The following is a 25,994-nucleotide window of genomic DNA, read 5'->3' as shown; positions in this document are numbered from 1 at the left end:
GGGTGCTATTTCTTCCCCTCAAGAGCTTCCACTGTGCAGTACAGTATCCTAAAGTGTGAGGCGGTAATGGTAGGTAGGTGGTTCAGTACCAATTCATTCCGTAACTGGCGTCATTATACATTGCTTAAGGAACAGTCTTTTGGTCTTCTAAATCTTGTAATTATCTATCTCAAAGAGTAAATTTCACTGGAGACTGGGATTCCAAAATGTCATCATCTCCCTTTGAATTCAGGAGGAGCAACTTCACAGCCTTTGTTAGTCTGTGGTTCTTAATTAACTATTTGAGGTTTTTAATCATCTGCTTACATCATCATCATTTTTAAAAGATCTTAGAAGAAATGAATGAGATAACAGAAAATATTCAATACAGAAAAAAATGAAAGCCAAAATGACAACTGGAAATGGGTCTGTGTTTTGGGTTTTTTAAGTTTTTGTTTATTAATATTTCATGCAGCAAAATTCACTCATAGGTTTCCAATTTCATTAGTTTTGACAAATGTAACCATCTTTACAATCAACATATTGATCAGTTCTAAGTCTCCCCCAGATTTTCATGTTACTCAATATCACCTCTCATGCTCAGCTCTTGGCAACTATGGATCCACTTTTGGGTTGGTCCAGTAATTCTGCCTTTTCTGGAATATCATATAATAGAACCATCTAGAATGTAGCTTTCTGATCTGTCTGTTTTAGCTTGCATGTTGCATTTGAAATTTACCTTTTGGTTACATCTGAACTACTTGGTAGTAATTACTAGTAGTACTATAATATCTATATTATCACAATTTATTATGAATAACTTAAAGTAGATATAACATATATGCAACATGAACATGGCTCTTAGTAAAATCATATTTTGTAGACATCTTTAGAGTATTACGCAAATAGCCTAGGGATAGGTCTAGTCTTAAGCAATGTATGGACTGCAGAGTTGTTTACCACAGGCCATCTTTAAAAAGAACATTTTATTGATTTAGTGTGTGTGTGTGTGTGTGTGTTCATGTGGCACACATGGCACAGGTACATGTTGAAGTCCGGAGATAACTTGTGGGAGATTCTGGGGATCAAACTCACGGTGTCAGGCAAGTGCCTTTACCTACCGGGCCACCTCACCAGCTCACACAGGCCATTATCTACTTATTTATATCACTGACAGTGGATCTTATCAAAATATGAATATGTTCCCCTCATGTTGTCTTAAACCGGAACGCAGCGTCTGAAGTGTCAAGCTGAACTCCGCAGTTTCCTAAGGCACCCTTTCCACATTCTCGTATTCATTCCTTTCCACCCATTTCCTCTCTGTTCCCCTTCACCCTTATCTTCTTCTTTTGCTCTCTAGCTCTCTCTACTCCCCCGCCCCATATTCCATCGGCATTTATATAACTGAATTAATTAGACCTGTTTCTCAAGGAGCTAGTTTTCCATAAAGTTCACTTTGCAGTTGGCATGACAGAAGAGCTGGCATATTAATCAAACGCTACAATTTGTTCTTTGTATCTGAACCAGTCTGGGTTCGGGCTCGCTGCTTATCCGTTGTCATTTGTACCACTCTGTCCCCTGCAGTAGTGAACCCGGCTTCTTTGTGGTTGGGTGGGTGATGGTCGGGAGTGTTGATTGAGAGTGGAAGGGCTTAACAGGGACAGGCCATATCTCTCTAGATAGTGTTACAGAGCCCTGCGGATATAAAGTGTCTGTATGAAAATAAATAATAGCTTTTCTTTTCCTTGTTTGGCTGATAATATCTATAGTGTTTAATGGAATAACGTGATGAAAACCTTTGTCCTCTCTTAAATACCATGTTATCTGCTGTTTTGTGTATTCGTTTTGGGTTTCTGAAATATATTCACTTACTAGACATTCCTTCTCCCTGATGCATTTTAAATCCTCAAGCATACTCTGATTATATGTGTTTGATATAGTGTGTGTGTGTGTGTGTGTGTGTGTGTGTGTGTGTGTGTGTGTGTGTAATGAGGAGGAGATGTTCTATGTAGATCCTGGAGGGATCAGAATGGGTAGTTTTCCTTTAGTTGGTTTGTCACAGAATATAAAGTCTGGTGAAGGATTTCAGTTCATATTTTAAAGTCCATCAGAAAATTTCAAGCTATATATTTCTCTCTCTCTCTCTCTCTCTCTCTCTCTCCCCCCTCTCCCCCTCACACACACAAACATGACACACATACACATTTTAGATATGGAAGTTCTTGGTTGCCTCTGCTATTGCTGTTGAATTGAAAATGCTACAGTAAGATTAGTTTTGTTTTCCCATCTGAGGGTGTGATGTTTGGACTATTGGGAAGTATTGTTAGAGGGGCCAAGCGACTCCTATCCAGTAACACAACAGACATTACTAATCAATCATAGTATGCTTCTCTGCCAGAATATACCTTCCAACTTCTTGGTAAGTCAGCATTCCAGAAGCCACTACTGATCAGTGAGCATTGTTACCTAAGAGATGAAATCTGATTGCCACCCTGAAACAAGTATTGTCTCAATCCTAAAAATAGCTGGGAAGGTTTACAAAAGTTGGAGAGCCATTGGGTAGTCCAGAAAGAATGTAGGAGGGTGTGGGTAAATTAAAGTGAAGAGCTGAGATTTCAGCATGTGATGCTCTCTGAAGGCAGGCACCATGTTTATTCATGTTTCCCTTTTTACCCATCCTCTGGGCAAATCCTTTCTCATGGTAGACATTGCAACATTGTGTATATATAGCCATTAGAGGCTGCATGAAAGAATGGATGGAAGAACATGTCCTTGCCAATCTTTGCTCTCTCTGTAAGACTTCAGAGTTCACTGCATCTTCTGAAGAGCAGGCAGGCTTACTGCTTTGAATGTCACCAGCATTAATCCAGTACATTCCTCCAGACTAGATGGCTTTATGTTCTAACATGGCAGCATTGGCTGCATTTGAGAGTTTCCTTTCCACCCTATGTTCTCATCATTTGAGAACTTCCGGGGCCAATACTGTGGAGGATGCATCGAATCCTTTCCTGACTTGATTCTGAACACTTCCACATTGATCAGTAGTTGGAAATGGGAGATTTAATGACATAGAGAATTGCATTATGCGTTCAGCTTCAGACAAAGCAGGAAAATCACTTCCTTGGAATCAAACATATGCAGAGCTTGGTACTTGTTTGGAAGGGTAGTTATGGTTCTTCTATGGCAAGGACTCTGAGTGTTGATGCTAGGATAACCTTGCCTCTGGAAGATTGATATTCGGGAAGCATTTTCCACGTCTTCACACATTTTTGTGAAAATAGGCTGAAGTCACCGTCCTCTTTAGCTCTTAGGACAAAAAATATCTTTTCCAACAGAAAACATTTTCTTTTCTACCCAGGCATTGTGGTTGGTACAATAATAATATTAAGTGTCCATTTAATAAAAGTAAGTTGTACAGGCCAGGTACTCTAAATTAGTATACAGTCTTCTAAGTTTCAACACAACCCTAAAACTAGCGCTATTGCATCCATTTTAAAGTAAGTGGAGCTTAGAGACGTTACATGACTCAGCAAAACTCAGAAAATAGTAAATGGCTATACTGGGGTCCCAAGCCAGGCCTAACCCTGAAGTGTTCCCCGAAGATACCAGCTTGGCATTTCCTTTAAGAAGCCTCCACAGAGCTGCCTTTTCTTGTGAGTCTTTACAGGGATGACCCTCCTGTGCACAGCTTCCCTTGTGACATGCTCTGCATTCTTAATGGACCTCTGGTGGGTAAGATTTTCAGTGGCACGGAGTTCTGGCTCCATGGCTCTTTGCGTTCTTTCTCTGTGTCCTTCTGCTGCTTTTCTGCAGTGGCTGAATATATCCGTCCTTCCTAGAGTATCTCTGCCACTTTACCCGGTACCTGGACACCATCTATGAAGTGCAGGTATGAGAAGCTGCTGTCGTTTGGTCTTCATTGTGTTTGCAGATGAAAGAGCAGGGAAATGCCTTCCAGCTGCACACGCGGAACATTGCCCAGCTCCTGACTGCTAAGCCCTTCGCTCCCCTCTGACATTGCCTTATAGGATGGTTTCATTTTCCCCTACGTCAGTTTTTTTAAATTTACTGTAGCCATATGAATAATTAATCTATGACTGTTTTCTCTGTTTATTTGAGATACACCTGATTCTCGAATGTGATTTGTGCATTTTATGAATGCCTGGAAATTCTTAGCCATTATGTCCTCAGTTCTCACTTCTCTCCAGTTTCTTAATCCTTTTTATCCAATAGTCTTGTAAACTGACATGTGACTTTGCTAGGTCCTTGGATGCTCTGGGGTTTTCCAGTAGGAACTACTGCTTTCCTTATCTGCAAATAGCCTGGATTTGAGCATCAGATCCCTAAGGGCATTCAAAAAAAAATTTTTTTTTTGCTTGTGTAGAGCTTTCTTAGTGTTTCATGAACAAAACTAGATTTGATGTTAGTTTTCCTTCAGAAATCCCTGATTCAGGCTTTCGATTTTCACACTCCAAATTTCCTGAATGCTGCGGGCCTCAGGCTCCTAACTCTGGGGTAAATTTTCTCCTTTCACCAAGAACCCGTACTGAGATGCGGATTTCACTAACCTAGTTAACAGTCTTCTCATCTCTATAGTCATTGCAGACTCATTCACCCTTAATGAGTCTTCCTGGAAGGCCTTGTCGATCTCCTGCATGCATTAAAATCCAGGCCTGTGTTGGCTGCTTTTTCTGTTTCTGTGATAAGGTGCCTGGGGAAAAAAAAGCAAAAAGCAAAAACAAATAAATAAATTACAAAAAAAAACACCTTTAGGGTATGGGATTTGTTTTGGTTTTTGGTTTATAGTTCGAGGATCCAGTCCATGATGATGTGGGAGGGACGTCCTGGTGCCAGGAGCTGGACACACTGTGTAAGCAGAGACTGATGAATATTACTGCTCAGCCAGCTCTAGCAGGCTTTTTTGGACCACCAGCCCCCAAATCGTGACACAGAGACTTATAACTAATTATGGAAGCTCAACCTTAGCTATGGCTTGCTTTTAACTGAAGTTAACCCATTTCTATTCGTCTATGTACTGTCACATGGTTCATGGCTTTTACCTCTCCTCCTGCTTCTTCTCCTTACATGTCCTGCTTCCTCTGCATCCAGCTGGACTTGTCTTTCTTCCTCAAGACCTCTCTGTCCCCAGAAGTCCTGCCTATCCTCTCCTGCCTAGCTATTGGCCAGTCAGCTCCTTGTCAGACCAATCCCCAGATCTCTGTCCCCAGAAGTCCTGCCTATCCTCTTTCTGCCTAGCTATTGGCCAGTCAGCTCCTTGTCAGACCAATCACAGTGACACATCTTCACACGGTATAAAAAAATATCCCACAACAGCTAGCTTTCTCCTCTGTACGCATTTCAGGACCTACACCCAGGTATAGACCCACCCCATGGAAGATGGGTCTTCTTACCCCTGCTAATCTCATTAAGATACTCCCTCACAGACAAGGACAAAATCTAATAGTCTAGATACTTCTTCACAGATGTGCCTAGTGTTATGCCCAGTCCGTGGAAATCCCAAAAGACCACCAGAGAGACCAACTCACTGAAACGCAAAGCCAGGTTTATTGAGTGCACTATTACAAGCCGGCAGGGACCTCGTCAAAGCAACTGACACAGCAGTGGCAAGAGGAGGTACCCGCCCTTCTAGAGGGCCTAATTTAAAGGCAAGCCCCCAAAAAAGTTACATTCGCAGGATGTGGAGTGATTGGTTCAATCCTGATTGGCTCATGTCTAGGGACTTTTCAGAAATTTTATTTTTGAACCTTGCCTGTTGCTTTTCAAGTTTTCTTATTATCTGACCTTTGGGTGGGAACACTCTGCGGTTATCTGTACTTTCCAGATGGCCACCCTGTTACTTTTACTCGTAGCCATTTCTGAGAACTGGAATATTTTACGGGAAATAGCTTACACAAGACAGAAGATGGAGACAGAGGACAAAATGGAGGAATTTGGGGTTTTCACCCAGAAGCTGGTCTCCCAGTCTCCTAGTCTGTTCTAGATGATACTGAAAATGTTCTAGATACTGTGATGATATTATAAATTAGTTAAGAATTTAAAAGTTTTGTTACCTAGTTGACAGGGATGCCCAACCCATAATCCAGGGGACTGCATGCACCCCAGGAAAGCTATGAATGGACCCAACCCAAAGTTATAAACGTGTTGAAGGGATAAGAATTTGGGAGAGGGGCTTTCTTTATAATTTGATTGCAAGGTTCTTGAGCATGATTTTTGTAGGTGACAATGTTGAGTCACAATGTCAAAAGGCTGTGCATACCTGTGACATGTCTAGATATTTTAAAATTTGGATTTTTCCAGCTGTCATTCTTATCATTTAATATAAGAATATGTATTAAAATATTAATCTTCTTTCCATCTGGAATCTGCTCAGCCCTTGAACCACTTTGCTAGAAATACTAATTTTTGTCATTTTCTTAAGCATATCTATAAAGCCATTTTGTGCATATATAATATGAATCTACATGCATAAAACTTGGAGATTTGTTTATGCCAACAAGTATATATTTCATTCTCTGAACTATATACATAACAGTTCATTTGAGGTTCATGTCACATGGATGCTTTTAGCTTTGCTTCTTTTTTCCTCATAGCTGTATAGTATCCCATTATATGAATGGATGTACTATGATTTATGTACCAAGTTCCCTATTCTGGAATAGTTGTTTTCAGCCACTTTCATATTAGAGAAAATTTACCTATTCTGTCTGCCTTGCTTTGTTCATTTCATGTAATCCCCTTTATTTATTTGTCTATCTTTTTAAAATTAATCTATTTTTATTTATTTTTAGTTTTAGGTTTTCAAGACAGGGTTTCTCTGTGAACTAGTCCTGGAACTTGCTTTGTAGACCAGGCTGTCCTTGGACTCAGAGATCCTCCTGCTGCTGCCTCCCGAGTGCTGGGATTAAAGTGTAGGGCACCACTGCCCGGCTCTATCTGCTTTTCATTCCACCCCTCCACATCATTCTCCCCTATGGTGAGTGCCTTTGGGTCGAGGGCTTCATCTTTCATTGGTCATCCTGAGACCCAGCACAGCTGGCCGCCAGCAGTTGATTCTTAGTTCCTTTTTATCTTTTGAGTAACCATTTTCTAGGAAGGAAAACCAGCAGTCAGACCTACACTCCCAGTTAGAGTCCCTATAGAAGCCCAGTTATAAATTCTTGCTACTTGAAGCATCTGTGGGTGCACCCACTGGTCTCCTCTGTAGCTGTGCTGGGAACTACTTCACAGTCCCCAGCGTATAGAAAGTGACTGTGCGTTGCTGAGAGGCAACGCGGGCTCAGGTTAACTATGAGAGACTGGGGTCAGATGTGAGCCCTGAAATAAACACTGCTTCTTAATTAACAGTTGTATCAGCATGCTCACTGCAGACATGCTTCGCTGTATTCCTTGAATAAGTCAATCCCGTTGATTTATTCAGTCAATCAACAATTATTGCCTGGAAGCTCACTGTGTTACAGGCAGGGTGTGAGACGTCTTGTTGATGGATGTTTAGACTTTTACCCTGGCACTGCTATGGCCAGGTTAAGAAAAAAGGGGGGGCAGGTGAAAGTATGTAGAGGGCCAGAAAGCACACTGAGCTGAGACTGGGGAGCACTCTGCTTCCGGAAGGACAGCCTTCAGCATGTGTAGTGTACCCGTGGGCCTGGAATGAGGAATTTAGTTCCGTGTGCCTGCCTCATTTCTTTCTTGCTTGCTCTAATACCAGCAGCTCCTTTGCACACTGGGCTCCTGATGCTTGTGTCCTGCTACAGTGAGGTGTTTGAGTGCTTCTCAGCCCTTTCTAATTTTAAAGCTGTAGCTCCCTAGATTTAAATCTCAATTTGGGAACAGACCTACGATTGGCCCGCGGCTGGGAAGTTTCACCAATGAACGTCTGTAGGAGGCGGGGCAGTGTCCCTTTAAGCAGCCCTTGAGCAGTCTGGAGAGCTTGCAGCTTCTCTCTCAGGCGCTGAAATTTTCCAGGACCCATGGCTGCTCCAAGAGCAGCTCCTGCCCCGGGAATGTCCCCACTTTTGTCAGCAATCCCTGCAGGGCCCTCTCAGGCTCTGCACCCTTGGCGGCCAACATCCTGCGGAGACCCTTAACCGCTGCTCCTTTCGCTGGTCCCCAGCGGTTCCCCTGCCTCTCTGCAGTTTCCCAGGGGCGGAGTCGTAGTGGTGACCAGGCAAGCAGACCAAGCGAGACTGAGCCTGGTGAGTGGACCCCACCCAACGCAGGGGAGTAAGGATGCGTGGACAGATGAGAGTCGGGGCCCTCCCCTGGACAGAAAGGCGCCTGGCAATGAGAAAGTGACATGGGGATGTGGTGGAGGGGAGAGGAGAGGTGCTCTGCCCCAGAAGCTAAGTGGGGTTCATTGTGCTTCCACTAGCTTTCTTATAGCCACTTTGTGATCCCCAGAAAGGGTTAACGTTACCCCATTTAGGACTTGGTGGTGGTGGCTGCGGCAGTGGTAGGGTTAATCTCAGAATTTGGTTTTTTTTAATTAGTATTTTATCTTCTCATAATTCCTTTCGTTTAAATATTTAAAATATATACTGCTGACGATTTACTTGTTCTGTTAAGCTGGCTGAAGTACTCTGAGTGTTTCCACGAAGGTCGCCTTTACGTATTGTTTATGCCTTTCCTCATACCTTACACCTTGAGCTTAGAGTCCCCAAAAGTGAAAGTGTTGCTGGGACTTTAAATTTTCTTTTCTTGGCACCTTGGTGTGGCTGTATAGCATTAATCAACACTGGACCTGTACAGGTGTTTTCTCTGAATCCAGGTAGAAGGAGTCCCCTCTCCTCCTGCCCTTCCTAGCTGTCTGCTAGGTGTGTGTGTGTGTGTGTGTGTGTGTGTGTGTGTGTGTGTGTGTGTGTGTGTGTGACAGCTGGCAGGAATGAGGAGCCCAGTTCTGTTCGCCCAGAGCACCTCAGACACCCTCTTAGCTGACTGAGAGTCAGGGAATAGTGAAGCCTGCAGTGCTGCCGGCCTAGAGGGCTTGGGCAACTGCACCCTGGAAAGTTTAAATCCAAATTAATGGAGAGAGGTGGTGGTTCTCCAGGTGGCTTAGATTTAAAAGTTGCATTCAGGCAGCTCCCCCAACCTGGATCTGTTTGCTTATTTGTACCTAAGCAATATGGTTGAAGGTAATGCAGAGGGTCAGAGTTTATTTATGTATTTTTATTTTTAAAGAGGAAGCAGCTGGAAGACATGCCTTCCAAAATTGGAGTAACGTCTGATGCATGGATTGCCAAACTTCATTTCCTCCCGTATTAAATTATTCTGGCTTCAGCAGCCTTCGTTTGCTGGGCTGGCTTGCGCTTGCAATTGTTTAGGTGGTGTGAATCATTTGTATACTTTGGGTTCCCTGCCTTTTGCACACAGATGCTTTTATCTGGGCAGCTAGTTGAGTAATTAGACAGACACGGCCCAGTCTCTACAGACAGGAAGGGGGAAAAAGCACTTGGGAAGGATGTGTGCCTTTCTTCTTTCAAATCAATGGCCAAATCGTCCTAGCCACTGTGAGCAATTCAGATAAAGGTGTCGAATGGCCTGAGTAGTGAAGAATTTATGTCTCGCTAATTCTGGTCATCCTACCATCAAACATCTTCTTATGGTGCCAAGAAGGAGATAGGGGATGTGAAAACAAGCTTGCGTTCTTATTCGGTGACTGCCCAACTCTCAACGGATTTCTGAGGACTTGCCAGGAGAAACTGTTTTTCTGGAGGAAAGTTTCAAGAAATGCAGAGCAGAAAGCAGCACGGCCTTCCTGAGTGACTTATTTCTGTTTGGAGGAAAGGAACACTTTGTTAGAATAACAAATCATGGCTGCTTTTCAAGAGGAAAAAAAAATTCTTGTTCCTAAGGCAGAGATAGATTTTAAAGTGTGAATCATTTGGTGTAGGCTGTGTGTGTGCATCTGTGTGTGTGTGCATCTGTGTGTGTGCGCATCTGTGTGTGTGCGCATCTGTGTGTGTATGTGTGTGTGCGCGTTCATGCGTGTATGTGCATCTGTGTGTGTGTGCGTGTGTGTGCGTGTGTGTGTGTGTGTGTGTGAGAGAGAGAGAGAGAGAGAGAGAGAGAGAGAGAGAGAGAGAGAGAGAGAGAGAGAGAGAGACTTGGAGATGATGAACGTCCTGTCTGCAGGAAATTACCAAGAGAGTTGAGCATTTTCCTGAATCAGCCTCAGATGGTCCGCAGCTTTGCATGTAACACAAGAAAGCTCTGTTACTGCACAGTCTTCTCACCGTTGATCTCTTTAGCCTCACTACATCTTTTCAGCTTCTCCATCAATAAGCCTTTTTAAATTTTATTTATTATTACTATTTTGAGTTGTACCTCCATTTAAGAAACTGAAATAGCTCTCACTCTCACATTCCCTTCCTGAGTCTCCCCCTTCCCCACCCTTGAACTCATGAGCCTCCTTCCTCCCTTAGCCTCTCAAGTGATAGGATTCCTCGCCTTGCTGTTTTGTATGGCTCCTTCCTAGGCTTTATAAGATGGAATTTATTCCTGAGACCATTGTATCCAGCCTGTTTCCCCACTAGCCTCCTCCCACCGTCTTCGGCAGGAAGGACTCTTGGCTTCTTTTCACAATATTTCCTTTTTGCGGCGATTGTTATCCTCCGGGACACAGATGTCTTCAGGAATGGGAGCAATGCAAAGGTTTGACCCAGTGTTCAGCAGCTTGGTGGTGGTGGTGTTTATGGTCTTTGTAGGGCTATTTGCAAAGCAGCAAAGTGCTTCTGTGTTGGGTTTACCCAGAAGAGCATCAACCATGAGAAGAACTGGCAATTAAAAGACTCCCAGGGATACATGAGAGGCACAAGGCAGGGCTGTGTGGCTGTGTGTGCAGAGAGCTGTGCTTTTTTAATGTGGAAAAACAAATCTCAGAGTTTCTTTATTCCCCAAGATATCTTTCTTAATCATTCCTAAAAATTACCCAGGCACATTAAGCCCTTCCTAGCTCTGTTATAAAATAGGACAAGCTGGAGATTATAAACACAGTGTGGTATTTGTATGTCAAAGCAGAGGGAACGGTGATTTTTACTATCAAATCACAGACTGGTAGTCCTATTTAAATATGCTGATACTCAATGCAATGTTCTTAAAAAGATTTTTTTATGTACTTTCCTTTTTCAAAATGTAGCTGGGAAGACATTTTTTCTAAGATACTTAATATTTGGCTAAGATGCTGATCTTTTGGGTAGCTTTTGTGTTGTTTTATATCCTGCTACGGGACAGACAAGACTTTTTTCTTTTAATATTATAATCTAGATGACTGCTGTGTGAATGAAAGGTGTAGGGGGTAGCACAGGGGGCAGACATATCAGCGTCAGGCAAGAGTCATGGATGATTCTGTGAGCTGAGACTTAGGGCCTTGGAGAAGCACTTTACCTTTGACCTTAAGTAGTAAGGCCTGTGCGTGGCTGTCAGTTGACAGAAGAGTTTCGCAGCCTAGATGCCGTTCCATCCCCAGTATTATATATGACACTGCTCATTATAACTTTGAAGTTTACTTGGCTTTGCGTTTTTAAAAGACTACTTAAGTCTGTAGTAGTCTTGGTACAAGATTATTCTGTATTCACCTGGGTTGTTGTCTGCAAATCATTCAGTTTTTTTTTATTTTATTTTATGTTTTGAAATGGACTGTTGCTCTGTATGTCATGATAGCCTTGTCATGTCTCTATTGCCCAAATGCTTTATTTATTAACAACTGAGGCATGTTCAAGTTTCCAGGGATGAGCAAATGTTTGTTGCACTGGATTTTGGATAAATCCTGTTTGAACACTAGAAAATCCAACCTGGGAAAAGAGACCTCCCCATGGCCTATTATAGTTGATAATAGTAATACACAGTATGATAGCTGTGTGTTTGCCAAGCACAGACCAAATGTTTTAGCATGTTTTCTGACTCTCCCATGTATGAGAATGCCCTTTGAAGTCTCTGTCTCCACAAGTCTATGGTATGATTCGGAAGTCTTCCTTTTAAGACACATCAAGTGTAGAGCCTTGGACTCTTCTCTTTACAATCATGTTGCTCATTCCCATTTTCAAACCATAACAAGAACAAGAATTCCCAAAGGCCCATTCTATTAATATCTCATTTCTCAGTGAAACCCAGTCACTCCCCTAGGTTACCAGTCTACTAAATGGCCTTCCTGAGCCTGGGACCGTCCATACTCACAAGTATAGCTTTCAGGTCTTTAATTCTCAGATGCTATCTAAACTCTGCCCCCTTCTGTAAACAGTCCTTGAGGACCCCATGACTGCAATGAGCTATGAAATTTAGAGAGACTAAAAAGAGGTAAATTCATACCTACCTTGTCTTGGAGCCTTCAAGTGCTGGATTGAGACAGCTCAAGATAGGATGGATGGCCATGTATATATTTTTCAGTCTTCCAACTTGAGACTCTCCTTTCCAGCATTCTCTTTCCTTCTACAGACCTTTCCACAAATGCCATTTCCTCTCCACCAAGCCAGGACAACTCCTTACCAACCCAGCAAGGCTGAACCTCTTTTGCTGACCATGACAGGATCCCAGTGTAGCCTCTTTTTCCTCCTCTGTCTGTATGCTCTTCCATTCTGGGCAGAATCCTGCAGACATACAAAGGCTTATTGCCAAAAAGAAAAAGATAGGCAGAGAGAGGCAAGGAGATGCCTCCTTCCAGTCTGCTGACTGATTTCTCTCTTGGCTTCCCCTCTTTCCTCTTACCTTCCAGCCAGAGGACTGGTACTATTTGGGGTTTTGTTTGTTTGTTTATTTTGGTTTTTTGTTTTGTTTAATCGCTGTAAGATTTTGATACATGTAGACCTCTTACCCCCAAGAGCTTCGTTTTCACTGTCTGAGAAGTAGCCCGCATCACCCCTGTCCTTGCTGTAGGAGTTACAGCATCTCTGTGAAAGTTGTTCCGACACAGTTTGAAGAGGTGCCCATGCTGCCTTATGGCTGCAGTCTCCTTCCTGTGATGCAGAGGGTGTCTGCTTGATGAATTGTTTCTACAGCAGAAGACAGAGAAGGTCTCATGGAATCTTGACACATGTGGTCTTCCATGTGTCTGTCTGGAGGCCTCAGCTTTTGTACCAGCATCTGAAACCTGAGAGGCCTTGGAAGATAGAAATGTCTTTAACCTTGGCTTTGTGTGTTATAGGCTAGTATGGCCCCGGATCCATTTCCAGTCTCACCTTTGGGTGTGCTGCAGAGCACACGGAAGGGGAAGCTACCGAGCTAAGTGGCATTTTGACTTGCCTCGCTGTTGAACCTCACTTTTGTTGTCTGTAATGGGGAAATCAAGTTGAGGAGTGGAGAGATGGGCCTCTGCTTGAGAGCAGTGTACTTCCTGATGGGTCACCCCCTCCTGCTTCTCTGTAGATGGCAGTGTCCCCACTTACTTTACCTACCTTTCATCTCGGATACCTTGCTGCTCTTGCCTCTAAGTTCTGCAGAAGCTGGACTGCCCTGTTCTTATCCTTCTGAAAAGAGGTGGCTCTTCTTCTTTTAATGCCCCTTTGCTGGTGTCCTTTCCTCCGTGGCTTCATGTTGTCATATAGAAAAATCCAGCAGGTTCCTATCTTCAGCCTGGACCTCGGTCCTCTGAGCTCCAGATGTGTGTTGTTGTCCCTTAGTATCAGCAGGGGACTGGTACTCCTATGGATGCCAGAATCAGAATTCTCAATCCCTGTAAACCAAGTGCTGTGTTTGCATATAACCTGCGTGCATCTCTAGATAACCTAATCTTCTAAAGCAGGGTAAATACTAATTAAACGACTATAGTGCTGTCCTGCTTAGATAATAATGGAAACAGGGAACGTGTGTACCTGTTTGGAATGACACATTGAAAAAACTCCTTTGAATCTGGTGTTTTTGTTTGTTTTGTTGAATTTGTAGATATGTAACTTAAGAATTCAGAGGGCTGACTATATAAGCACATGTCTATTTTAAACGTTTTTTTTTTAAAAAAATAAGTATTCAGTAGGCTTCTCAAGCTTGTACACTATAGCCCTAAATTTGCTCCTGTCTCCAGATCCTCATCATGTCAGCCCATGGCATCTCCAGCTACCTGGGTACTCGTCTGAAAACTTCTCCAAAAATGTATTCCAAACTGGGGCAGACTGGGTGAGAGGGTATCAGGTGAAAACCAAGGGAAAATGAGTTTGAGGTACCTTTCTGGGGTGCTACGACTGTATTGTGTCTTAATAAGAACTGAGTTCCATGGATTTGGGCATTTGTCAATTATTTTTTTGAATGCTACACATATGAATCATGCATTTAGCTGTATGCAGATCCCATTAGGATGGAAAGGATATGTGTCTCAATGGACACTGCTCACTGCCTCAACACTTGACCACAGCCCCAGGCCAGGAAGTAGTGTTTATCTGTGTGTCCACCTTCAGCCACGTCACCATCATATCTCACCTTGGTTACGTAGTTACATTCCTTCACACGTGTCAACGTTTGACACAGACCTTAACACTCCTCCTTTTATAGCTCCAGGCAGCTCCCCACTGCAGTAAGAACAAAGTCCAAACTCTCTTCCATGACTCTTGCTCTCCGACTCTATCAAGAGAAGGTCCTTGTCTACTAGAAGACATCTCTCTCACGCCACTAGCGCCTAGGCTCCAGCCACATAGGCTTGTGATCACCCATTTCCTCCCCACACTGGGCCGTCTGCCTTCTTGGAAAGATCTCTTAACTCCCAGTTTATCACCTCTGAGGTCTTAAATTCCACCATGTCAGGAGAACCTCTTTCATGGTGCTAGTTCATGTCCCCCTCTTAGGACTCACGTGTTTCTTGTCTGCCTTCTCTAATCAACCTTTCTCTAAGGTACTCCTCAAGATCTGAAACATTTGCTTTTGAGATCATGACCCTTTCTGCCCATCCTTCCTAGTCCTTGAAGTCCAGCTGCTCTGTCCTGTGAGTCTCATCACTGTTGGCAGTACTTGTCACTTGTTAGTAGCTCCCTAAATTGATTCTGACTGTTCCCTTGCCTGCTGCCTGACATAGCAACTGCAAGAAAGTTGTTGGCTAATTAAAACCTTTATTATTTACTCCCTTCTCTTTCCTCCACTTCCTGAGATATGGAAAAATTAATGTGTTTCTTGACCCTGCTAAGTTTCTATACTTAACATTGCTGAGCCTCGAGTTTTTTTTTAATTGCAAAGTGAGGTCAGCGATCATCACCTTGGATGGAGGTCTATAACCCCTTGGAGGAAGGTGTCCTTGCAGTGGGTGTATATGTTTCATCACCTTTGAAAAAAAGGCACTCTGGCTAATGGCTTTCTTTGAAGCCTTGGCTTTTGAGCTTTCTTGTCTAGGAAGTTTTTCATCAGATGCAGCTGTTCGGGGGAATTCACGCGAAATTCCAAAGTCTTTAGCACCAACTGCAACTCCCTCACATGCCTTTGGAACTTAGAGTGCAGTAAACATATTTATGTTTGGATCTGTCCGACAAAGCCCTTCCCTAAAAACAAAGGTTGAACTGTACACACAGTACTGCGGACGTCCTGTCCATACTGACTCCGGAGTCTGCTTCCAGCACTTACCCAGTATCACTGCTGGAGTGTTTGCAAAATCTGAGGACGGAATAAATAAAACCCAGCAGATACTGGTGTGAATACCCTTCCCTGGGAAAGAGGAAATAATAGTGTTTCTGGAAACCCACAAGCTTAGCTTACTGTTTTTGCACTGTTCCTTGTGTTACCAGGATTGGAATGGTCCTGAGGCTTTACTTGCCTAGGGCTGTGGGTAAAAAAAAAAGGGGTCCCTCTTGTGATGCCATGAAACTGGCAATGTCTGGACTAATTGAAACCACTATTGTTCATATAAGAGAATGTGAGAGGGCTGAAGAGTTGGCTCAGCAGTGAAGAGCACTTGCTGCTCTTGTAGACCAGGTTGAATTTCCAGCACCCACATCAGAGCCATTCCTAACTCTAGTCCTAGGAATCTAACCCTCTTCTGACTTTCATGGGCACCAGACACACACGGTGCACAAACAAGCATGCAGACAAAGCATTCATACATATGAGGTCATATAATAAATATTTTTTTAAAGAGAGGGAATGTGAGAATTGGATGGGTCCATGGACATCATCCAGGCTGGCTCTTGCTATATAACTACTGTTACTGCACAATAAGAAGGCTTTAGAAAAAATACTTACAAGCTTGACAGATGGTAACTCTTAATCTTTTCTTTTGATTGCTGGGGATTAAACCTAGGGCTTCGCTTATGCTAATCCCATGCTCTATGAATGAGCTCTAACCCCAGGCTCTCGACCTCATAGGCCATTGTTTCTCTTGGGTCATCGCATTGGCATAGCATGGTCTACTGCAACACTTTCTCACAGTGCTCACAGATCCTCATGAGGCAATCCTGAGACAGTTAACACTGAAGAGAGCTACACTATTATTCTCCATTCTCAATGAAGAGTGAGGCCCGAAATTATAGTAGAGGCTTTGTGTGGCTTCTCTAATCTCTGGAGTCCCCGGATCTTCCTTTAGATGATGCTGGAGGAGGTGGAGTTAATGGGAAGCATACTGATTTCCTAGGACTGCTCTACCAAGGGTCGCAACTTGGAAGGGTCAGGAAAAATCACAGATAAGTATTCTCTCAGGGTTTGGGAGATAGAACTTAGCAGGGATGTTCCTCCTTCAGAGGCTCTGGGAGAGACTTCTTCCTTGTCTCCATCGCTGCAGGCAGCCCTTGGTTTGTGGTCAGATCACTCCCATATGGGCCTCAATCTGTACACTGACTTCTCTGCCACGTGACACACTTGCCTTCCTCATGTGAAGTACTCGTGAAGACGCTTAGGACCCATTTGGGTAGTTCACCATGATATCCTCATCACAATCCCTTTATCTCCAAAGACTTTTTCCACAAGTAAGGTTATGTTTGCAGGTTCTAGGGATTAAGACCTAGACAAACCTTTGAAAAATAATTTTCTCAATCTACCGCAGTAATTCAAATCAGGAAACCTGGGCCAAGTTCCCAATTTGCCATGAATTCCAATGGTCACAGATAGGTACATACATCACAAGTCAGACCCATTTTTTTATCCCCTTGGAGTCCCTGTATCCTCTAATTTAAAAATGAAATATAATTACAGACGTTTCAGTAATTCATATGTGTGTGTATGTGTGTGCATGCATGCGTGAGTGCCTGCCTTTGTGGAAGTTGGAGGGCAACCTTGGGTATTGTTCCTTAGGCACTTTTGTGTGTGTGTGTGTGTGTGTGTGTGTGTGTGTGTGTGAGAGAGAGAGAGAGAGAGAGAGAGAGAGAGAGAGAGAGAGAGAGACACAGACAAGGTCCCTTACTATTGAGCTCCCCGGGCTAGGTTGACTGGACAGTAACCCCCGGGGACCCACCTATCTCTGACCTCCCAACGTTAGCATTCTAAGCAAACCACCATATCTAGAGTTTTCACGTGTGCTTTAGAGCTTGAAGTCAAGTCATCATGCTTGAAAGGAAAGTACTGCCTGAGCTCTTTCCTCAGGCCCAGAAAAATAACAAATGTAGCGCAGGTGGATACGGAATAAATACTGCTGTATTATGCTTGCTTATTCATTCAATGGAATATGGTGGCTCAGATCTGTGATCCCAGCACTTGGCGGGCAGACAGTATGATGGACACATGTTTTAGTGCAGCCTGGGCTACCAAGTAAGAACTTATCTCCAAAGCATTATGATTTTACTAGCTGTGCCGTTGTCAGCACCATCACTTTCCTTCTCTTAACCTTATTGTTAAGAGAGGTCAGGTAGGCTTGTCTAGCCCAAGAATACCCAGGGACCCTTTCAAAACCAACCTACTAAGTTTCCAGATCACTGGAGGACCATGTGTTATTTTTTAAATTGTTGCACTGATACATAGCATGTACCTATAGAAGAGTAAACATATTGTCGTACTTTTCTTGTTGCTGGTACAAACACATCTAAAAGAAAAGGGTTTCTTTGGTTCATAGTTCCTGGGTCTGGCCCATGGTGTTGTGGAAGCCACGGCAGCAGGTGCTTGAGAAGGCTGGTTGGTCTCTCTGCATCCTGTGTCAGGAGAAAGAGGGTGATGAACGCTTGTGCTTATGGCACTTGGGTTTTTTTTTTTTTTATGACTTTTACAGTTCCCACCTGTGACATGGAGCCACCCACTATTAGGGTGTGTCTTTCGACCCCAATTAACCTAATCTAGATAATCCTTTCCAGACATGACTAGAGGCTAACCTAATCTAGATAATCCTTTCCAGACATGACTAGAGGCTAACCTAATCTAGATAATGCCTCACAGATGTGCCTAGAGGCTGGTAGCCTGAGTGATTTTCTGATCCTGTTGACAGTCAATATTAAAAACCATAAATATCATAGTTGCGTGACTCACCAAATATTCATAGATATGCTGGTTTTGATCCACATATAAGTCAAAAAAAGTTTCAGTGTTTCATATGTCCCCTTTTGACCTCACTCCATGTCCTTTACCAATATTCTTATTTCTAGCATAGATTTTGTCTGTTTTGTACTTTATAAAAGTATTCTTTCTGTACCCTTTTTGATCAGTATTTTGTTTGTGAGTTTCCACTATTTTGTTATATATACATATAAATCATTCATTTTAATTGGTATGTATACTATTTAAAGTATTCCATCCCTTCTCTATGTGTGTGTATTATACCACTTGATATAATAATGCTACCCACCCCTACCAAGACAAACTCTATAGACTAACAAAATCCCCAGTGCCAGGCATGGAGAATCTCCCTTTGAGTTATTGGTCATGGAAATTCAGGAGACTCCCAGAACAATACAATTTATTGCCATTATCCTTGGTTGCCTCCCAACCTATCCTTGGTTGTTATGTCTATTGCTGAAATCACCATGTACTTTGGGCACAGGACTTTGAGGAACTGAGCTGGCTCTGACCTGGAAGGCTCTTCCCCAAATACTCACAGTACCAGAAGGTGCTTGCTACGCAACCTACCAAGGGAAAAAAAGGAATTAATAGTCCCCCCCCCAGTAGTGAAGCCACCAACCATAACAATGACTAGAATGACAAGATATCCCAAACTGTGCAGTAGTGGCACATACATCTTGGGGTTAACCAACCACTGTCTAACTATACTTAAGGCTTGCCCAATAGGAAGGATCCTTGCTTGGTGTTATAAACCAAGCCTATTACCCATGGTTGGTGAGGCCATCAACCCTAGGGAAGAGCCTTCTAATGCCACTTTCCTAAACCAACCTAATTTCTAACTGTATCCTAAACACTTATCCTTATAGCCACAGGTAAGTGTAGCTCTCATCTCTCATAAAAGAACCTTTTTGAAGCAGACAGAGGCAGAAGTCCACAACTTGTCAAAATATAGGGAACAACCAACTATGGGGTGGCCAGCCCTACTTGATATATCTACAATACAGCTCCTACACCTAAGGCTCAGGGGACATCATGGAAGGCGGAGTGGAAGAGCGTAAGAGCCAGAGCACCAGGATGTCTCCTGTGATATCATGTTTTCTGTATGTGGCAGATAAGCTGAACTCATGACACCTGAACCATATGGTTGCCTAAACAACACATGAAAAATGGCAGCAATAGTTCCAATGTCGATGGAGGAAATCACAGAAAACCACAGCCCTGGATGAAGATCTAGAGACAGTTAAAGACTGCTGAGACATGGAGATTCAATCTTTTCCAGAGATGAGCCCCTGGTTACCCTTCCATTCCCAAGTGGTCATCCCGAAAACACACACACACACACACAAACCATTCAAGGCACTTAGCAGATTATACTTAAATCTGTGTATGTTTAACAATAATAATTAATAAAGAGGTTATGAATTTGAGAGGGAGTGTGTGGCAGGGGACATGTGAGGACTTGAAGGGGATAATATAGATATATCATACATGAATTCTCAAAATAAAAACTGTTTAAAAAAAAAGAAGAGAAAATGTACCACAGTTTTATATTTAGTTGTGTGTGAGAATTTGGTTCACTTCTAGTTAGATGCCCTTAGAGATAGTGCTGGTGCCAGTTAATTTTAGCTGCCAACTTGATATGGTTTAGAATCACTAGAAAGAGATTCTTAAGGAGGAATTATCTAGATCAGGTTAGTCTTGTCTTGCTTGTTAATTGAGGTGAAGACCACCCAGAATGTGGGCAGTACCATTCCATGAGCTGTGCCCTGGGCTAGGTAAGAGTGGGAAAAACAGCTAGCTCCCTAGCCAGCCACAAAGCTGTGTTCATTCTCTCACCACGCTCGGCTGTAGGTGTGGCTCTTTAAGCTCTTGACTTGCTTTACTGAAGTGATGGGCTGTGATCTGGAAATGGGAGCCAGATAAACCTACCCAGAGTTGCCTTGTGTCGGGGTGTTTATCAGAGCTGCAGGCACGAGCGTAGGCCGCGGCTGCCACAGACATTCTAACACGCAGCTTCCAAGGGAATGTATAATGCCGGCGCACAACCCCCAGCACTTTTAACCAATAATTTCCCCCATAATCAATTGTTCCAGCTACTGCATCACATGGAGAACTTTTAAAAGCCGAAGTGTTTCAGCTGAATAATTTATAAAAAAACAGAATCTTCACAGTTCTGGGAGCTGGGAGATCTAGCACGTTCACTGCTGCTGTCGTAATACCTTCTGTCTGTGTCTGGCTGATGGGACGGGAGAGCTAGCTAGCTCCTTGAGAGAGCATTCGTTCCCATTCTTTCCCTCTTCCTCCCACTCTCTCTCCATTCTCCCCCCTCCCCTTGTTCCTACCCTGTCTCCCTCTCCCCCCCCCCTTCTCATGTATGAGTCAGGGTCTCACTTTGTAGTGCAGGTTCGCCTGTCATTGACTGTGTACCCCAAGCTGTCCTTGAACTCAACAGAGATCCTACAGCTTCAGCCTCTGGAATGCTGAGGTTATAAGGGAACCACCATACCTAGCATTGGGGATTCCTTCTCATCGGGCACCAGTTCAATCCAGAGACCTCTGTCCTTAGGACCTGGTTGCTTCCAGCTCCTAGTACTGTCACCTCAGGTTAAGATGTCAACAAATGACCTTGGGAGTGTAGGGGCCTGGGTGATTCAAAGGAACAATTCTCTTTCCAGGGATTTCCCATCCCCCGCCCTCCCAATCTCTTGGCGACTTTTTTTGTGTTCTTGATGCTCCAAGCTCTTTTGGACAGCCACTCTTTTCAGAATATGATCCCTAGTTCTACCTCGGAGTAGACTGGATGAGAGATACTGCTCTGCCTCCCTGTATCCCACTCGGTGCTGTTCACCTACCCACCCCTTTCTTCTTTGGCTGCTCTGAGGAAAGAGAAGATGGCCATCGTGAACAGCTTCTATCCTCCCGTCTGAAATTCTCAAAGACTGGATTTGGAACAGCCCAGACTGTGGTGCAGATGCTAGCTGAAGGCTGGGGCCCGAGGCAGAAGTTAGTGGGAGGAGCTGGCACGGGCTGCCAGAATGCTATGGACATGCGCCAGAAGCGTGGTGCCACTTTCCAAAGGCTCGGGAGCTGCCAATTTAGCTCAGCCGTATGATTTTTCTTTTACTGAGGAGGCCGAAAACCATGCTTCCTCAGCTCCTGCTGTCAGTTCAAGACAACTGGATTCTCATGTTGATTCTGGTCATAGAATAACAAATGAAGTGTTGCTGTGATGTGCCAACTGGTTAATAACACATGTGAGTGTCTGCCCAGGATTCCCTCATTTGTGTCAGGTTGGCAATTGTTGAATTAGTTGGGAAAATGTTACATGTTGGGCTCAGTTACCAAAACACTCCAAAGAGATCTAAATAATATTGGGCTCGGTGCCCCAAACTCCTAACCTCTTTTTCATTTTTTTTATTAGGTGGTCTTAAAATCACTTCTATGATAGGTGAATGAGGAGGGAGGCATTGGAGGAAAATGTGTTTTAAATATCTGTTAGGCTCTTGTGTCAGATTTTCTTGCACAATGGCCAGGAAATGAGGAAGAAAAAAACAAAGGAGTAGAGATGTTTAGGACAGATATAGAAAAGACACTGGGAAATTTGTTGCCTCTCCAAATCAATAAACATTTATGCTATGCTTTTCTTTGGTACCGTAATAACTCACAAAAGTTCATCAATGATGAAGGTATTCTGTCTTTTGGGAGTATAATTATAACCATAGCTGTCCTTTATTGAGCATTTTCTTTGTAACCAGCACTGTGACAGGGACTTTTTCTACATCATGGGCCAATGGATGTTTTATAAAGATCCACATGGCAAATATTTTAGGTTTAGCAAATCATGAGGGAAAAATCAAGGGTGTACCTATTTAAAGAGAAGACAAGTTCCCACAGAATTCTGTTGATTAAGTTACAAATACAAAGAGGCTCGTTGTATTCCTTTGGGGGAGGAAGGGATAAAGGGCTCAGAGTTACTGCCCCCTGTCATTAAGTTGATGGCAAATGTTCACCTATAAAAGTCTCTCTTAGCTCAAGAGCCACAAAAGCAGGTGGGGGTATGTCCTGCAGACCACAGTTTTATTTACATTATTGCCTGAGAGCAGCTGTACAGATCTGGTCTCACTGCTTCGCTGTCCTGGAGACCCAGATTTGTTTTGTCCTGCCCTGCCAACGTAGCATATGGCTTCTTTCTTCAAAGTCACTCCATGGTCACAATCTTCCCGACTGCTGCCACCACACCTGCAGTCCAGGCAAGCAGAAATAAAATGGAGGGAGATAAATTCACGTCTCCTACCTTGTAAGGAGATGTCTCAAAGCTCCATCGAGTGCTAACACGCTTGCCTTGTTGGGACAGGGACGTAGGAGCGTCCGTGTGTTAAATGAGGCTGAGAACGCGTGGTTCGCTACAGCTGCTACTGTGCTTGGATAAAAACCCTGAACTGAAGTAGAAAAGGAAATACCGGGGTAATAAAACAGTCCACTCCTATCTGGAGTTTCATTTTCCATGGTTTAAGTTACCTTGGCCAACTGTGATCTAAAAATATTCAAGGGCAAATGCAGAACTAAGTAGTTTAAGTGTTCGGAGCTGTGACTGCCCTGACAGCTCTTGGGCTGTGACTTGGGACCTGCTGTGTATTACCCCTTTGTCCTCTGTGTCCACTCTGTATATGACACCTGCCTGCCACTCACTCAGTCACCATTTTAGTGATCAGATCACCATAATGATACATGTGTAACCAAGGAATATATGGTTTCAGGGATGGGGGAATGATTAAAGTGCCGGCCTGGCTAGCATGGGAACCGGAGTGTGATCTCCAGAATCCACTTGAAAAAAAAAAAAACAAAAAAACATCTGGGCGTGATGGTAACATCCTTATAACCCTGGTTCGGGGAACCTGAAGACAGACATGGCGCCCCAGCCAGCCACCCTATCCTACTTGGCAAGTTCCAGGCCACTGAGAGATCCTGACTCAAAGAAAAGTGGCTAGTGTTTGAGGAAAGACTCACACAAGCACACACATGACCATGAATGCACCACACACACGTGCACACGCGCACGCACACACACACACACACACACCATGAACAGTACTGTCTTAGTCAGTGTTTCTATTGCTGTGATAAAACACCATGACCAAAAGCAATTTGGAGAGGAATGAGTTAATTTCATTTGACAGTTGTAGTCCAGCATCCGGAGAAGTCAGACCAGGGACTCAAGGCAGAAGCCTGGAGGCAGGAACGGATGAAGAGCCAGAGAGGAATGTTGCTTACAGCTTGATCCTTTTGGGTTACCCAGCTTGTTTTCTTATATACCCTAGGACCGCAACCCAGGAGTGATACAACCCATAGTGGGCTGGGCCATCCCACACCAATCACCAATCAAGAAAATGCATGACAAACTTGCCTACAGGCCTATCTTATGGAAACATTTTTTTTTTCAATTGAGAGTCCTCTTTTGACACAAGTAACTCTAACTTGTGTCAAGGTAACAAAAGACTAGCCAGCACAAATAGCATCCACAGTTTCAGACGTCCGCTGGTGGTCCTGGGGCTTAGGCCCGGCACATAAAGAGGAAGTGCTATAGCTAGGGTCTTCAGCATGTATAATGCAGTTAGAACATGACCCCCACATTGGTAACCACCGTCCCCAAGGTCTTATGCTACAGAGCAGTGTTTAACCAAAGTCTCCCCAACTCAGTCTTCTCTCTTCTCTTCCTCTCCTGCCTTCAGGCCTAGTGAGCAGGTACCCATGCCTATTCTTGGGAATGAGCTGCTAGCTTGATTTGCATATACCCTGCTCCTTCCAAAAACATTCCCAAGGAACCTGTGAGGGAGGTTGAGACCCATCATCCTTCTGTGGACAGCCCTGGAAAAGCTAGAGCTGGGTACGGCTAGAGATGCCTGAGGGTAAATCCAAAATGGGGCCTCCCAATTTCCCTAAACACAAAAGTACTTGAGATCATACCAAACCCTTTTTCTGTGCACAGGGAAGAACAGAGACAAGTGCAGATATCAGCAAGCTAGGGCATGCAAGGTGAGAAAGCTGGCAGATCCTTGTCTGCCCAGCAACCAAACTGCATGGAAGAAGAGCCTGAGAGTGAGAAAGTAGTGACCAGACAGGTGACCTTTTTCAGTGACCCGACCTGCTTCTGTGACTTAGGATTAGTCCCATAAAGTGCACATCTTATCTGACATGGAAAGCTGAGGACCTCCGAGGTTTTTCTCCATGTGCATGTGTTTCTGGCCCTCAGGGAGAGTGTTAGGTGCTTGCCAGGTAGCACTGAGTTCATCTTGCACCATCTCAGTCCTGTGGGGTACCATCAGCATTCCATCAGAGGATAAGTAAATATAGTGCAAATTAGGAAACTTGCCCAGGACCACACAGCTCATAATTGGACTCAGGGTCAGGTCTTATATTTTTTTCAACTGTACAGTTCATGGCTATAATACTTAAGTCACCCTGTGAGATAAAAGCTGTAATAGTATTATCAAGAAACATGGGATTATGGTGGTTAATTTTTGGCTTAGGAAGAAGGATGGGCGAAGATTGTAAGGGGTAATAGCTTTGGAGCTGGGCTCAAGGAACGATAAAGGCTGTGTGGGAGGGGAAAATAAAAGTCCATTGAGATAAATCATGGCTAGTTTCCTCTGATATACCATAATCATCAGGAAGTAGGCGTGGCAGTTAAGAGATACGAAGTGGATCTCAGGCCCCCTGTGGTTTTTTCTGACCTTCCTCTGAGTTATCACTATCGACGCTGCTGTTTTCAATCTAGAGGCCTCTCCCCATTGAGCTCTGCAGCATCTGTCTGCCATGCCAAGATGCAGACACAAAGTTCTAGTCAGGAGATGACTCGCACTGAGTTCTAAAGGCCTTCCACGGAATTATCTGCCCCTCCCTCCCACCATACTCAGGACGCAAAACATGGCCTGGCTATGTTTCTGTGTGAAGGAATAAGCTCATAAATAAAGAGAGGAGGCCAAAGTAGGTTTTAGTAATGAGGCTCTTGCTGAATCACACCAGCAAGCCCAGAGAAGAGCCGAAGAATATTTATCAAACGGTTGCATTAACATCTCGGTCATGCTGCTGCAAACACCGGGGCTCTCTACGAAATGCAGCTCCCCAGAACCGAGCAAGAGAAGCAATCATTTTTTTTGAGGCGCAGCATACATCTGTGTGATCATGAACTTGCTTCCAGCTGAAGCACTTTGTAAGTCTGTATTCCGACCACCTGCTGCATAAGAGGGAGTGTTGTGGTTTAAGCGCAGCTCTCCACAGGCACCAGTAGAGACCCCGCAGGCACCTCACCTTGAGATGACTCTTGTGGGGTGGCCCACAGATCCCCCGCACATTCCTCCAAGCAGCTCTGATTTTTCCCAAGGCCACTGGGTCTTGAGAGGTTTGTTTATGATTAGATTAATGGTGACAAACTGCGTTGATATACAAGTCCTTGATTTTTTTTTTTTCCCTCTCTTAGTTTAAAGAATTCTTCAAATAGCTGGGTTTGCCCTCCCCGGAGACTGCAGATTGCATCAGCAGATCTAACAGTTGTCCCATGGCCACCTCCAAATAAGGCATGCCATACATATTCCAGCAGCTGCGAGGTCTCAAGCTGGTCA

The 25,994-nt window shown here is 43.8% G+C and overlaps 1 protein-coding gene across 4 annotated transcripts in view; it reads left to right on the top strand.

Moving 5' to 3' along the window:
* The window catches only part of Prickle2 (prickle planar cell polarity protein 2), a 327,904-nt gene that overhangs the window by 162,874 nt on the left and 139,036 nt on the right, over positions 1–25,994 (top strand). Inside the window, exon 1 of one of the 4 annotated variants that reach the window (XM_050160239.1) lies at positions 7,933–8,192. The exons of the other annotated variants lie outside the window; for them this stretch is intronic. The gene's annotated coding sequence lies outside the window, so the exon portion shown is untranslated. Of the gene's footprint in view, positions 1–7,932; positions 8,193–25,994 lie in introns of those variants that run through there. 4 annotated transcript variants of the gene reach the window in all.

Source organism: Alexandromys fortis, unplaced genomic scaffold, assembly GCF_014885135.2.
Source record: "Alexandromys fortis isolate MF-2015 unplaced genomic scaffold, M_Fortis_MF-2015_v1.1 scaffold_111, whole genome shotgun sequence".
Classification (NCBI taxonomy): Eukaryota; Metazoa; Chordata; class Mammalia; order Rodentia; family Cricetidae; genus Alexandromys; species Alexandromys fortis.
This window is presented reverse-complemented; position numbering and strand designations above follow the sequence as displayed.